General features: G+C 49.8%; 1 protein-coding gene across 6 annotated transcripts in view; it reads right to left on the bottom strand.

Moving 5' to 3' along the window:
* The window catches only part of ZNF710 (zinc finger protein 710), an 80968-nt gene extending 67278 nt beyond the window's left edge, over positions 1-13690 (bottom strand). For 3 of the 6 annotated variants that reach the window (XM_063652934.1, XM_063652933.1, XM_063652932.1), the window contains exon 1: positions 13190-13690. The gene's annotated coding sequence lies outside the window, so the exon portion shown is untranslated. Of the gene's footprint in view, positions 1-11320; positions 11888-13189 lie in introns of those variants that run through there. The other 3 variants (XM_063652931.1, XM_054450398.2, XM_054450399.2) reach the window with 2 other exon arrangements.
* Positions 13691-15968: the final 2278 nt, after the last annotated feature.

The raw sequence follows: 15968 nt of genomic DNA, 5'->3' as shown, positions 1-15968 counted from the left end.
GATCGCGCCATTGTACCTCAGCCTGGGCAACAAGAGCAAAACTCCATCTCAAAAAAAAAAAAAAAAATTCGGTTGATGGTCTTTTTCTTAATGATTTGTAGGAACTCTTTAGATATTAAGGAAATGAGCTCCATGATATGTGTTGCAAAAATGCTTTCCCAATTTTGAGAACTGGGAGACTCCTTTGATTTTATGATGGATTCTGCCACAAAGAAATTTTTTACTTGCATAGGGTCAAATATATTAATTTTTTCTCTTATGACTTCTGGGTTTCAAGTCATTCTTAGAAAGTACTTCCTCCAAGTTCATTTTTTAAAATATTTACCATCTTTAACCCAACTGAAATTTATTTTGTTTTAATGTGTTCATTTTTTAGATGGCCATCTAGTTAAACCAGGTCATAATTTTTTAAATGCCATCTTTTTTTTTTTTTTTTTTTAAGAGATAGGGTCTCACTATGTTTCCCAGCCTGGATTCAAACTCCCGGGTACAACTGATCCTCCCATCTCAGCCTCCAGCGTAGCTGGGATTATAGGGACACACCATCATGCCTGGTTCTGCCATCTTTATTTTATATTAACCTATCTTGAAGTCCCTTCTCCTTCCTCTCTTCCAACTCATGCCCAGTTACCTCAGAATTCTTACACTCTTTCTCACCACAGCCCTCCCATCCCTTCATTCAATTTGTGAGTCAAGAGTTGATCCATGGTATTGTGACTGACAGCCACACAGCTGCATTGGATCTCAGTGTCTTAGAACAAGTAGAGACCTCAGAGCATCCTTTCATTTTACAGCTAAGGATACTGAGATCCAAAGAGGTAAATTGGCTTTGTCCAAGACCAGGGGGTGCTTGGGCTTGTGATTTTTTTTTCTGTTACTATTTAAAAAGAAGAGAAGTATTGGTTTTGCCATAAATTCTATTTGATCAATAAATATCTATGAAACAACTATTCTGTGTAACAGTGAGCCAGGGACTGGGGCTCCAGAAATAAATGATACAGCTCTGTGCTTTCAAAAAGCTCAGAATCCAGTGTGGGGTCCGAACGCGTATACTCAGACTAATAGGTAATGCAACAGTGGCCTGTGAATGTGGAAAGACCAGATAATTTTGCAACATATGGTGTGGGGAAGGCTCAGGAGATACCGAGTTTTAAATTGGGCCTGAAATGATTAGGACTTTGACCAAAAATTGAGAGAAGGCATTTGGCAATAAAGCGACAATGGGACAAAAGAGAGTGTCTGGTGATATATATTCAGGAAGGAAGTAATCTTAGTGTTAGCTGTGGGTGGAGTTTTAAAAAAAAAGGTTCCTCTGAGAATCTGTGGTCATTGGCAGGCTCTTATGTGGGTTTAGGTTCTGGTTGTCAAAACTGCAAGCTAAGAATTATAGAGAAATGAATCCATCTGTAGGTCCTTCAGGTACCTAGCAGAAGGAAACACACATCCTCCCTGAAAGAAGGTACTCTCATCCTATACCTCAAAGAATTCTCACAGATAGAATCCTAATAAACATAAGCTTGCAATAAAAAAATTACACAACACCTGGCCAGGCACAGCAGTCACACCTGTAATACAAGCACTTCTGGAGGCCAAGGCGGGCAGATCACTTGAGGTCAGAAGTCCGAGACCAGCCTGGCCAACATGGTGAAACCCCATCTCTACTACAAATACAAAACTTAGCCAGGCACGGTGGTGGACATCTGTAATCCCAGCTCCTCGGGAGGCTGAGTCAGGAGAATCACTTGAACCCGGGAGGCGGAGGTTGCAGTGAGCCGAGATTGTGCCACTGCACTCCAGCCTGGGCAACAAGAATGAAACTCCATCTCAAATGAATAAATAAATAAATAAACAAACAAAAAGCAAAAATCACGGAACACCTAAGGAACACGCCCTCACGAGTGGAAGTGAGCAGAAGCATCAAACAATACAACTATAATTGCAAATACCTTAGATACTAGATTTATTGGATACAGAATACAAAATAAACGTGTTTAATATGATTAAAGAAATAAAGTGAGGAATTAAAAAACACAAGGAGTAAGAGATTGTTTTTTAAAAGACCGAGCACATTTGAAAAATAATAAAATAGAAACCCAGAAATAAAAAAAATAATCATTCAAATTACAAGCTCAGTGGATGAGCATCAAAAATAACAACTGCAATGGAGTAAAACACATTAGGTATATTAAATCTACGAGCTAATATTGATATTAAAAATACCTCAGTGAAGGGCTAAACAGGGATTAAAGACAACTAAAGAGAGAATTAGTGAACTAGAAAACAAGAAATTACCCCTTCATTGCTCTGTTCATGGAAAAAAAATTACCCTGAAAACACCCGGAATAAAAAAAGATTAAAAATGAAAAAGTTGGCCAGGCATGGAGGCTCATGCCTGTAATCCCAGCACTTTGGGAGGCCGAGGCAGGTGGATCACGAGGTCGGGGGATCGAGACTATCCTGGCTAACACAGTGAAACCCCGTCTCTACTAAAAATACAAAAAATCAGCTGGGTGTGGTGGCGGGTGCCTGTAGTCCAGGGGAATGGCATGAACCCGGGGGGCAGAGCTTGCAGTGAGCCGAGATTGTGCCACTGCACTCCAGCCTGGGAGACAGAGCAAGACTACAAAAAAAAGAAAAAAAAAAATGCACACACAAAACACCCACAGAGAAGAATTTACCTAAGGGAACAATACTTGGGCTACCAACTTTTTTCTTTTTTTCTTTTTTTTTGAGACGGAGTCTCCCTCTGTTGCCAGGCTGGAATGCAGTAGCACCATCTCGGCTCACTGCAACCTCCACCTCCCGGGTTCAAGCGATTCTCCTGCCTCAGCCTCCTGAGTAGCTGGGACTACAGGCACACGCCACCACACTCAGCTCATTTTTGTATTTTTAGTAGAAACAGGGTTTCACCATGTTGGCCAGGATGGTTGCAATCTCTTGACCTCATGATCCACCTGCCTCGGCCTCCCAAAGTGCTGGGGTTACAGGCATGAGCCACCACGCCCAGCCCCCAGCTTCTTAACATCAACAATGAAAGCCTGAAGACAGTGGAATGATGCCTGTAAATACTGAGAAAATAATGGTCAGGCTAATGTTTTATACCCAGCAAAACTATCTTTTAAGAGTAAGGATGAAGCCATTATTATACATATTCTAGGCTAAAAAAAAGATGAAGAAAAAAAAAGAATAAGGATGAAATAAGATTTCAGCCAAACGGACACTGAAAGCTTATGACTAAAAGACCTTTGCCACATGATGTTCTGATCCCAGAAAGAAGACCTGAGATGAAAGGGAAAATGTGAGTAAAAGGTAAATATGTGGAAAATAAAAACAAAAGATTAAATGTATATAACATTAAAATTAGAGTCCAATTTGTGGGATTAAAGACAGAAACATAAACCATTGTATGACAATGGAATGTGGGGAGGGACAGTGGTGACTTTATATAAAGCATTCTAAGGTCTTTACATTGTTTGAAAAAAATATAGACACCAACTGAACATTACACAGTCTGCGTTTCAGGCCGGGCATGGTGGCTCACACCTGTAATCCCAACACTCTGGGAGGCCGTGGCAGGAGCAGGGCTTGAGGCCAGGAGTTTGAGACCAGCCTGGGCAACATAAACAGAACCTGCCTCTAAAAAATAAAACCAGCCAGGAGTGGTGGTTCCGTGCCTGTAGTCCCAACTACTCAGGAGGCTAGGCTGGGCACAGTGGCTCATGCCTGTAATACCAGCACTTTGGGAGGCCGAGGCGGGTGGATCATGTGAGGTCAGGAGTTCAAGACCAGCCTGGGCAACATGGTGAAACCCTGTCTCTACTAAAATACAAAGATTAGCCAGGCATGGTGGCACATGCCTGTAATCCCAGCTATTTGGGAGGCCGAGGCAGGAGAATCACTTGAACCCGGGAGGCAGAGGTTGCAGTGAGTCGAGATTGCACCATTGCACTCCAGCCTGGGCAACAGAGTGAGACTCCGTCTCAAAAAAAAAACAACAACAACAACAATAAAAAACAGAAGTTCAAATTCAAGACCAACTACTCAGGAGGCTGAGGAAAGAGAATTACTTGAGCCCAGTAAATCAAGGTTACAGTAAGCTATGATCCTGCCACTACACTCCCACCTGGGTGACAGAGCAAGATCCTTTCTCTAAAAATAAAAAAAATTTTAAAGAGTATATGAGTTTCAAAGCAGTAGAGAAAAAACGGACTGAAGGAGAGAAAAAACGGACTGAAGGAAAGAAAAAAATCTTTCAATCAATTCAAAAGAATGAACAGAAGAATCAGAAAAAGAACACCTAGAAAACACCAAATACGATGGTAGAAAGAAATCTGTGTCCTGTTTTGGCCAGGTGCGGTGGCTCACACTGTAATCCCAGCACTTTGGGAGGCCGAGGCAGGTGGATAGCCTGAGCTCAGGGTTCAAGACCAGCCTAGGCAACATGGAAAAACCCCATCTCTACAAAAAATAAAAAAAATAAAAATTAGCCAGCTGTGGTGGTGCATGCCTGTGGTCCCAGCTACTTGGGAGGCTGAGGTGGGAGGATCACTTGAGCCTAGGAGGCAGAGGTTGCAGTGAGCTGAGATCCGCCACTGCACTCCAGCCTGGGTGACAGAGTGAGACCCTGTCTCAAAAAAAAGAAATCCATCTATTTCCAAAACCATAACAAATGCAAATGGCTTGAACTCTCTGGTTAAAGAGCAGAGATATCAGACTAGATTAAAAACAAAAGGAAATCCAGCCCCAGGCTGTCTACAGGAGACATGAGGACAGGGATCATAGGCCAAGAGTCCTATACAGGCTGAAACCACAGCCATGGTAGGTAAGCAAGTAGCAATGAACTGTGGCCAAGGCACCAAGGCATAGCAAGAGGAAAGAATGGTACAAAAAAACAGATGAGAGAGGTAGCGAAAGGACCCAGAGTGATAAGCCAGACCCAAGGTGGAGGAGACTATTCATGACAATAACTGCTATGGAGAAGTCAGGTAAGAGGAAGTCACATAAGATGGGCCACTGGGCATGAGTAGGTGGCCAGGGACCTCTAGGAGAGCCAGCTGGAGTGAGAGTGGGCTGGGGTGAAACGCTCCACTGTTGTTGAGCTGGCAAGGAGAAGAGGGGGAGAGAGGAAGTCAGGACAGAGTGGACTCTTCTTTGTGAAATCCTAGGGTAAAGAGAAGTGACACAGGTTGGGGTTGGGGAGGGAGAGAGAGGTGTGACTTTAGCTGTAGAGAATTAAGGCATAGGAAGATGTGGGGTGCCCAGACCTAGGGAGGAAGCCAGGGCAGGACACAGAGGAACAAGCAGTGGGGCTGATGGTGGGCACATGGGGAATGGACCAGGGAAGTGGGCACAGATTTCCCAGGTTGGGGAAGGGGTGGGCAGGGCTGCTTCAAGGAGTGCTGTGTAGTGGGAGGACAGGCAGAGTTCTGAGTTTCAGAGATGACCTGCTTCTGGGTAATGGCAAGTCTACAAACGGTCTTGTGATTTGCAGCTAGAGAATGCAGCCATGATGGGAAGTGATGGCTTGTGAGCCCAGGGCCCGAGTATCAGACATCACAGAGTGAGATTAAACTGACCAGCACTACCAGCTTCCAAAGGGTACCTGATGCTTCTCAAGGGGCCAGCTTGGACTTGGTCCTTGTGAGGACATTCTGATGTGCCCCAAGTTTAGCCATTGTCTTTTACCAAACACGTGCAGGACAGCCTTCCCAGTCTGGAAGCCCATATCCTTGCTGTCCCACTGAGAATGGGATGGGGTCCAGGATGGCATTTCAGGAACCATCCAGAAGACAAAACCACACATAACCAAGAGTTATCACAAAAGTTATAGTTTCCCATTTAAATGCGGAGGGCGGACATTCCTGCTTTCTGTAGTGACCATTCTAACTTCATTTCAATTCCATATACATAACATGCTGGGGGCAGGGAAAGAAGAAAAGGAAAATAGTTGGGTCACAATATGATCACTTATTCTCAGCTTCCGACTACACTAAAAATCCTCACATTTCCAACAGATTTCTTAGTTCTCCCAGAAATAAACACACAATAGAGCATATGTATTTAATATCAGAAAATCCTTTACAATGGTGATTGCGAAAGAGACCAACCCACTTCTTTTCTTTTTTTTTTGAGACAGGGTTTTCAGGCTGGAGTACACTGACGCCATCACAGCTCACTGCAGCCTCAACCTCCTAGGCTCAAGTGATCCTCCCACCTCAGTCTCTTAAGTAGCTGGGACTACAGCTACACATGCCACTGACTGATTTACAAAACTTGGTCTCACTATGTTGCCCAGGCTGTTCTCAAACTCCTGGGCTCAAGCGATCCTCCTGCCTGGGCCTCCCAAAGTCCTGTGATTACAGGCATGAGCCACTGTGCCCGGCCTCCAACCCACTTCTAATAGTTCTTTTACTTCATATATATATCTATATATATATATATATATATATAAAATAAAGATAATACATACTGGATAAAAATTCAAATAACACAAAATGAATGAGAGAAAAGACAAAAGGCCTCTGTACTTGGGGTAGGCACTAGGGATGGGGGAAGGGTCAGGTCTGTGAGCTATACACATTAATTAGTAGGTAATAAAAAACAGTTGTTTTACCTTTTGAAGCTGCTGATTCAACATATATTTGGCTGTGCTTTGGCTGTAACATCCTTTAATCCCTCCCTTTCAGAATCTACCCCAATTTCCTGTTGCCACCTTACCTCCCTGATTTAAGGGTGCAATTCTTCAAGTGTCTTCTTTCCAATTCTAGAATTTTTAATTTAGCCTTTGGTGTGGCAGCAGTTTTGTTTTCTAATTATTTTCTTTGCAAATAAGCATGAGTTAGGCCCAATAGTGATACAGGCTTTCACGGGCTAGCCTGGCAACCTGGAGCTATTCACAAGGTGCTTCCTTGGGAAAATCCTTTCTATGTTTTACATGAACAACTGGGGAGATGTTTACTTATAAAGTGGGGGTGGGGGTAAGCCTCTTCATCTGTGCTACCAAAAAGAGCTCGTCCCTAGTCCTGCTTGCCCTGTTACTAGGGTAGGCTTTGCAACCAGCGACTCTGGGACCCCAGTGCCTGGGTTCTAATCCTGGCTCTGAGGCTTACTAGATCTGTGACCTCCAGAAAGGTACTCAACCTAAATGAGCTAACAGTATGTATAAAGTGCTTACAACTATGCCTGGCATATTGTATGTGCTGTGTAACAAGAGAGTTGGGTGAGGTTAGTCCAGTAAGGCATTTGATAAATTCTTAGAGCCGCAATCTCCCTTGAGGCCAGTGAAAGCTATGGGTCCTCTTCCCAGAAAAGTGCACACATGTAACCTTCTGCACAGTTTCAAGTACCCCGACCCTCGAAGCCCACCCACACACTACTAGAGTCCAGGACCCCCGATTTCAACCGTCTGGTATTCTCTATAGTGATGTGAAGGTCTCAGGGATAAAACTCTGAGGCAATTCTTAAAAGTATTATGTTCCCATGCATGGAACTACTGAGCAGGTGCCTCTCTCTCCCCGTTTTAGGTTCCGCTTTTGGCAGAAACATTACACCTTTCTTCCCCAAAGCCCTTTTGACCCTTGCCAGTTTTTCTCTTGCTTCAGGCCAAATCCTCCCAGGGTCACCTTAAGACAATCTCTGTGTGCAGCTCCACACGCTTTTAGGGAATTATGCTGATCCTTATCAAAAACTCTGATGGCTCAGCCCATCTTCAGTGCTTACGGAAGTCAGACCAGAGCATGGACTAGTGTCTGCAGGGTCTCCATCAACAGCAACACAGGGGTGGGTCACCCTCAACAAGCGGGGAGACAGCACAAACTGGAAAAAGCCAAAGATCAGAGAAGTCACCCCGGGTGACTTTCCCAGCGTCACCCAATGAGCTACCAGCAAAGCTGAGAACCTCTCATTTCAGTACTTTTGAGTCCATCAGTGCTTTACAGACATTACCATGCATGTGAATTAAAATGCAGATCCAGTAGGTTTGCTGAGGAGCCCAGGGCTCTGCATCTCTAACTCACTACCAGGTAACGCTGATGCTGGTCCATGGACCACATATGGAGTCGCAAGGTTCACATCAAGGTTAATGAACTGTACCACCCTGGTTAAAGTCTCTTCATCCACACTGCAGGTGGCTATTTAAATGTCCTTTTTTCAGGAAAGCCTCCCCTCCCCCTCTCCATGATTACTGGCTTCTATGCCTCTGTACTTTTTCCTTTGAAGCATTTATAACAACTGTAATTAAAGAGTATTTGTGTAATTATTAGTTTAATGCCTGCCTCCCAGGGAGACTGCAAGCTTCACGAGGACGGGACCTGCACAGTGTCTAGCACATCACAGACTGCCAATGAACGAGGAGCTGCTGTGGTCTGGAACAGGCTGGGCCAGCATCCTGGAGCAGGCAGGTAATGTTTACTCATGTGGGAAACAGCCTCTGGTGGTATCAAGGCCAACAAGGACATTTCTTAGCTTTAAAATTCCCACTAGTTTCAAATATATGCCAACTAAACTTTAAGCTGAAAAGCAATCTTTGCCCATAAAAAGATCTCCTACATCTTTATCAAGTGCAAAACAGCCCTGACCTCACAATAGCCACTCTGCTTGAGGAACAGTTAGGCCCCTAAAATAAGCATTCCCTTATAGGCCTCACTGGGTGAACCCTCTTCAGGCACATTCCCTGACCAGCCTCCCTCTGCTGCAGACCCACAATTTCTTCTTTAGTTTTTCTGCTGCTGTCCTTCCAAGGAACCCCAAAGTGCTGAACGCCCAACTCTTTGGCATGGGCAGAGATATATGACCACATCATCGTTCCTGGGAGGCAAAGTTTGAAGTTAGACAGCCTGGGTTTAGATACCAGCTCTGTGCCCTTGCACAAGTTATTTAACTCCTCTGCCAAATGAGGATAAGAATGCAAGAGCCAGCACCTGCAAGGACTAAGAGAGACAAATACACAAAGCACGTAGCATAATTCTGGCCTAAGACACATTATTATTATTCTCCCTATATCCTGAGTCCAATTAAAAACCTATTGTTTTAGTCCGGGTGCAGTGGCTCACGCCTGTAATCCCAGCACTTTGGGAGGCCGAGGCGGGCGGATCATGAGGTCAAGAGATCGAGACCATCCTGGCCAACCCGGTGAAACCCCGTCTCTACTAAAAATATAAAAATTAGGCTGGGTGTAGTGGCGCACGCCTGTAGTCCCAGCTACTCAGGAGGCTGAGGCAGGAGAATCACTTGAAGCCAGGAGGCGAAGGTTGCAGTGAGCTGAGATCGCGCCACTGCACTCCAGCCTGGTGAAAGAGCAAGACTCCATCTCAAAAAAAGAAAAAAAAAAAAAGTCTAAAAAAACCTATTGTTTTGCACAAGTCTCCACCCAGGGGCTCCACCCCATTCAGGATCCTCTCTTCCCAGCCCCCTCCTGCCTCACCTGTCTGGAGCTTTTTTGAAGCAATGACTCAAAGCACAACTCTGCAGCTCCCATCAATCATCTCCCTGTCCCTGCCTGTGTCATTCATGGGTTCCTTCTGGGAGGCAAATCCTTTCCCTAATGTCCAGTACATTCATTCAGCAAGTATCTACTGAGGGCCCACTATAGATCAGACCCTATTCTAGGCACAGGGGCTCCGCAACGAACAAAGCAAAGACGTCTACCCTCACAAACGTTCTAGTACATTTAACCCACAGATGGAGATCAGTTCAGGTCTTGGGTCCTTACATTCCTTTTCTTCTCTCCTGACCAATCCTAAATAAATCACATGCAAGTCAAAGTACGAAGAAAGCATTCCAGATCAAAAAATGGTGTGATGTGAGAAAATCCCGATGACTAAACTGCTTCTCTGATTGTTGGACTTTGAAGAAGTCAATGTTGAAACAGCCTGAATCACCCAGTTCCCCCTAGTTGTCTCACTGGCCAGTCACATCCTCCAGCATAGTTTGTGTAACACATCTGGAAAATGAGGCGCTCCATTTACCCATCTCGTGTGCAGCGTGAGCCCACGGTTTCATGCTCTCATAGCTACATTCTTTGAAGTGAGCTTGATTCGGGATCCCCAGCAGCAGCAGAGATAGTGGCCTTGTAGAAACGGCACTGGGAACAGGCTCTGAAAGCTCAGGTTTGAGTGCTGGCTCTGCCACTTACTGGGTAATCCTGGGTACAGAGCTTTCTTCCTGCCTCAGTTGCTTTCAGACAATCTCTAAGGCCTTTGTCCAGCTTTGAAGTCAAAGGGCTCGGAGCAACCACCATTAACAGCAGACCCAGCACATTCACAGATTCCTTATTTCAACACAATGAGTCCTGCCCTAGGCTAGGCCCTGGCTAGGCCTGAGGAACAGGGGTATGGGAGGGGTCAGCAAGCCAGATGATGAGCCTGCGCCAAGCATCAGCACTGGTGGGGCCAGGGAGCTGACTTCACTTGTCTTCTCCAAGATGCGCTGGACTCCTCCTTTATTTATTTATTTACTCCCTTCTAGAAAGAAGTTGTGCTTCTTTCCAAACACAACTCTGCTAGAAATATCTCTGGGCCACAAGGCAAACCTAAAATAGAAGTGCAAAATCTCTGGTGGTCCCATTAGTCTCCCTTCCTCCAACTCAAAAACCATTCCAGACCTTGTCTGTCTCCTTGTCTCTAGACAGTGAGCCTAAAATAAGTCTCCCTGGTAGGAAATGCCTGGTTGGAATGGAAATGACCCAAGCCCTGAAAAAATGGCCCGCTGACCACACACCGTGGGCTGAGGACTCACCCAGGTATCAGCTCTGAGAAGACAAGCAAGTGAGCCTGGGTCCCACTTCAACTCACTGCAGCCCCCTCCACCAAGACACAGGCAACCAGGCCAGGCTGGAGAAAGAAAATGTGACCCAAACATCCAAGTCCCCCTACCCAAAAGAAAGCAGCTCTATCCCCATGGCCCTCATGCAGGAAAGCCAGCTCCAGAAGGTCACTGGGGCACCAGGTGGACACCTCTCTGGAACTACAGATGACCGATCAGAGGTTCTGCTCCGAGACTGGCAGGTACCCAGCACAGTTACCCAGGCCTGAGGGTCAGCTGATAAAACCACTGAGAAAGTATAGAAAATAACATTCTCTTTAAAACAAATGAGAAAGGAATGGCCACTCTAGGTTTTCAGAAGTCAAAACCAGATCGCCCCATCGGCTTTGATCACATTAGGAATACATTCTCTCTTATCTAATGAGTTAAGAACGGTTTTCTTCTTCCCTTTTCCCACGTGGCCCCATTGGTTCTCTAGGCCCCCTGGTGAAGATGCAATAGGGACACAGACCCCCAGCCCTCTACTTGGCAGAAATGAACTTTGACTGGTTTTACTTACACGTGTACAAATGCAGGACTGAGAGGGCAGTTTCAAAGCTGGCTGAGTGACCCCCAAGAGCACAAAGTCCTTCTCCGCACACCTGTGGGGGAGTTTTGTGAATTTCCCAGATGCCCACAGGGACTAGTTATGTACCCTGCAGGTCGATACCGGCCGGGAGTTTCCATTTTGCACAGCAAGAAAGGTGCTCAGGGTGCCCTTTGCAGGTGGGCACTCGGCCTGCAGCTCCAGGGTGGGCCATGACGTTGGTCCCTTACTGGATTGCCCGCCAGGCCTCTCTCAGACCCGGCTGGACGAGTACATCGAAGAGTCCTTGTGATCCCAGCACTTAGGGAGGCCGGGGCGGGCGGATCACGAGGTCAGGAGTTTGAGACCAGCCTGGCCAATATGGTGAAACCCCGTCTCTCCTAAAAATAATTAAAAATTAAACGGGCGTGGTGCGTGCGCCTGTAGTCCCAGCTACTGGGGAGGCTGAGGCAGGAGAATCGCTTGAACCCGGGAGGCGGAGGCTGCAGTGAGCCGAGATCGCGCCACTGCACTCCAGTCTGGGCGACAAAGCAAGACTCCATATCAAAAAAAAAAAAAAGAAAAAAAAAAAGAAAAAAGAAAAGGCACCCAGGATACTGCTACGCCTTGCCCTAACCGTCTCGCAAAGCCTAGATACATGAATGACCCTTTCAGGTTGGTTAAAATCCACACAAGCACCTCCCTGGCCTCTTAAATCTTTCCAAACTACAGCTTAGACTGGAGGGAAGCAGTTGCAGCGCCCATAAAAGTCATCTTAAAAGGCAAGTTGGAAAAAAAAAACCCGATACGCACTAGTTAGCAAGTCCGCGGTGAAGGGGGCGGTGGCCCAAGGGCCGGATCTGCGGGATCTGCGCGCCTAGGGTGGGGAGGCTGGGGCTGCCCCGTCGGTCCCCGAGCCCGCGCGCCCACCTGGTAGCCTGAGGGCCCCGATCTGACGCCGGTGATCACGCCCCACAGCTCCATCCAATTAGGAAAATGACCGCGAGAAGACGGAGAGAGGGCGACAAGGAGGAAGGGGGGCTGAGCCGCGGGAGGCTCAAGACGGGCCGTAGGGACCCCGCCCGCCACCCCCACCCCCACCCCCACGGCCCCAGCCAGCGAGCGCCGGTCCTGGGTCCCCGGCCCGCGGCGCCCCGACGCTGTCCGGGCGGAGGTCCCGCGGCGCCCAGCGTGCGGCGGCCAGTGGCCCTCAGGGACGCCCCCAGCCCCGCCAGCGGCGCGCTCAGCTTTCCCCCACCCCCGGCCGGCTGGGACGCGCAGCAACCCCACCCGCTCCGAGAATAAAGTTTGTGGGCAGCCGTAGGGGCGGGGCGGCGAGGGGGTGAAACTTTGAGTCCCGGGCCGGGTGTGGGGGGAGCGCACCCAGCACCGGGACACCCACGTGCGGGCCCGAGAGCCTCCGGCACCGTCGCCTCCCGGGCCTCCCGCGCCGCCGCCGCCGCCGCCGCGACGCTTTCCTTTCATTTTTGCCTCTCTCTCTCTCTCTCTCTCTCTCATTCGCGCGCTCTCCTCCCTCTCGCCCTCTTTCGCTCGCTCCCTCCCTCTCCCTTCCCCCTCCCCCTCCTCTCCCTCCCCCCCACCCCCAGACGCCATCTCTCCCTCTTTCCCCGGCTCTCCCTCTCTCCCTCCAGCTCTCCGGCATGAGGGAATGTGGAAGTGAAAGGAAAAGACGACATGTTTGCAGCGCGGCGCGGGCCTGCGCGCGGCCGTCCCCAGGGAGAGGCGGGGGGCGGGTCGGCCGCGGCCGCAGCGACCCACCCCCGCGCCCCCCGCGCCCCCGCCGGCCGGCAGCGCGGGGCTGCGGGGCTGGGGCTGGGGCGGGGGGCCGCGCGGGACACTCACCCTGGGTCCGGGCGCGGCTCCTGCGCTGGGGCCCTCGGCGGGCCGGGCCGGGCCGGGCCGGGGGCTCCTGGCTGCCCACCGCCCGGGCTGCTGCTGTGCGCCCGCCGCCCGCCTCCACGCGCGCCCGCCGCCTGCTCCTGCCGCCCTCCCTCCGGCTCCTCTCTTTCTCTCTCTCTCTCCCCCCTCCTCTCGCTCGCTCTCTCGCTCGCGCTCTCTCCCTCCCTGGAAGAAGGGAATGAGGCAGGGCTGACGTGAAGGGATGCAAAACAGCTCCTCCTAAGCCAGCTCGCAGAGGAAGAGAGAGACAGAAAAGCAGCCCTTTTATCTCTCTTTTGTTTTCTCACTTCCTTCCACCCCCAACACCCCCCTCTTGTCAGCCCAAGTTTTCTTTTCTCTTTCTACCGCAGAGGATTTTTCTTCCTTTCTTTCTCTTTCTTTCGGTTCAGCTCTCCCACTCGAATTGAAAGCCTGAAGGGTTTTCTTTCTCCTGTTTTTTTCTTCCCTCTTTTCTTCCTTCTTCCTCCTTTCTTATTTCTCTAAAAGGGTTTTGTTTGCTGTGGGAGTTTCGTTTGAAAATCAAGTCACGCCTTTTTTCCTTCTTTTCTTTCTTTCTCTCTCTTTTTTTCTCCTCTCAGCAGAAAAGGGGAACAAAGATTAACTGAAGCGGGGGAGAGGGGAGAGGCAGACATCGCTTGGAAATGGGGGGCCCGGCCCTGTCCGGTACAAAGGGGGCCCGGGGGCCCTGCGCCCCGCCCCCCTCAAGGGAAGCCAGGGGCGTCCTCTGGAGGGGAGAGCCGGTGGGGGTGTGGGGGCACGGGTGCGGCTCCTGGGTGCCGGTTCCTTCCGAAGTGCGAGCGAGGGCCGCCGAGCCCGCCCCCTCCCCAGCCAGAGGTGGCAAGCTGGGTGTGTGTGCTTCACTTATGTATTTTTAAAGTAGGCAGATGGGCTTGGAACAAACATCCCCGCAGAGCACTGAACAGCAAAAGCCTTTAAACAGCTGTTAGCAGAGCCCTGGACGGCCTGACTCGAGGGAGCGGCGCGGGCTCCGAGCGCCAGGGCCCGAGTGGAGAAGGGGCTCAGGGCAGCTGCTGGGATCGGCGGGCTGGCGGGGTCCCCGAGCCCAGGGCCTGGTCCTTGGCCCCGGGGCGCACTGCTGGGGGGCGCCGAGGCGTGGTCGCTGGCAGCGCGGCCGTCAGGTCCCTCTCGGCTCCCTGAGGCGCCGCGGGGTTTGGCACAGCCTCGCCGCCCTCCAGCTCCAGCTCCGGCGCAGGCCGGACAGCAGGCCTCCAACCTCCAGGACACCCGCCACTCCGAGCCGTTTCTCGACTCCAACGCAGGGCGGGTCCGGAGCCCTCGGACAGAGCCGGGCAGTGCCGCCAGGAAAGGTCAATTATTCATGGGGCGCCCGGGCGTGCTCCCAAGACCTGCTCTGTCCTCGGGTTCTCCGGAGGAGTGGGGAGAAGACGGGGGAAAGTTCCCAGAGCAAAGTTGGTCACATTTCTCATTTTCCCAAGTAAGTATTGAGCACCTGCTGGATGCCGGGCCCTCGGACTGGGGCTGCAGCCAGGAGGAGAAACCTGAGGTCTCGGTGGGCCCCGAGAGCAAACGCAGGGAACAATGCAGGGGAAGCTGCGGCTCAGGACCAGGTCACCGGGAGGAAGGAAAGCCTGGATCCTCTCCCCTCCCTCTTCCCTTCCTTCCCTTCCCTTCCTTCCTCCCGGCTGCATCTCCTTGGCTCCACCCCTTCTCCTCATCAATTCCTCCCACACTTCCCTGCTCTCCCTGGCTTTTCACTGAAGGGTCCCTTCTCCCAGGGAGGAGCAGATGCTGAGCCCCATTGTCTCTCCCCCAGTGACTGCAGCCTCCCGGGGACAGGACCTGCCACTCCTCACCCCTCCCCCCAGCCCTGAGCCCTGGGCCTTTAGAAACGAGAGCCCCAAGGCCACGGCCCCTCGCCCCACCCTAAACCAGCTCCTGGTGCTCCGAGCTATGACTCCAGTCACTCAGAACACATTTGTCTCTGACTAGGAGTGAGAAAACAGTAGCCTGAGAGTTTGGTTCAACAAGGACACCATGGTTTTTTAACATCAGCACCCTGAGCCCCCAATGACCCTAGAGGCTTTGCCCAGGTCCTGCGGGAAGCCACATTTCCGTCATCACTTGCACCCTCCCACTTAGTACACCCAAGCTGTATCCTCCAAAAAAGCAGAATGCAGCTCTTAGAGCCAAGCATTCATTTAACAAATGCTTACTGAGTACCTACCCTGTGCCGGCTAAGGTGCTGGCTGCTAAGGACCGAATCATCAGCAAGACGCAGTCCTTGCTTTGGCCTTTGGCTTTGCAGGCGAAGGAGCAAGAAAAGAAGACAGGCAACCTCAGTGCCATGCGATACAGGCAAGATCTTGTGAACCAAGAAAGCTCCTAAGAGGGTGCTTGGACTAAGGTGGTCAGGTATGGCTTCCTGGAGGAGGTTGTGTCTAGATTAGGCTGTGCTAGCCAAATGCATGGCAGAGAACAGTCTGTCCAAAGGCCCCAGGGCAAGACAGCACATTATTACAGGTTCTTAGAACTGTCAAGAGTTGAAGTGTTTACTGCAGCTTAGGATACAAGTGGGTGGGGGGAGAGTGAGGATAGAGCACAAGTGGGAAAAAGGGGAGGGTGTCAGGGAAATGTTCAGATTTTAGCCCCTCCCACTTGCTAACTTCATGAATGTAAATGAATAACATAACTTCAGTGAATAACTTAGACTTAATTTCGGGACATATAAAATGCAGGTAAG

Source organism: Pongo pygmaeus, chromosome 16, assembly GCF_028885625.2.
Source record: "Pongo pygmaeus isolate AG05252 chromosome 16, NHGRI_mPonPyg2-v2.0_pri, whole genome shotgun sequence".
Lineage (NCBI taxonomy): Eukaryota > Metazoa > Chordata > Mammalia > Primates > Hominidae > Pongo > Pongo pygmaeus.
Note: the sequence above shows the minus strand (reverse complement) of the source record. Positions and strands in the feature narration are given on the sequence as shown.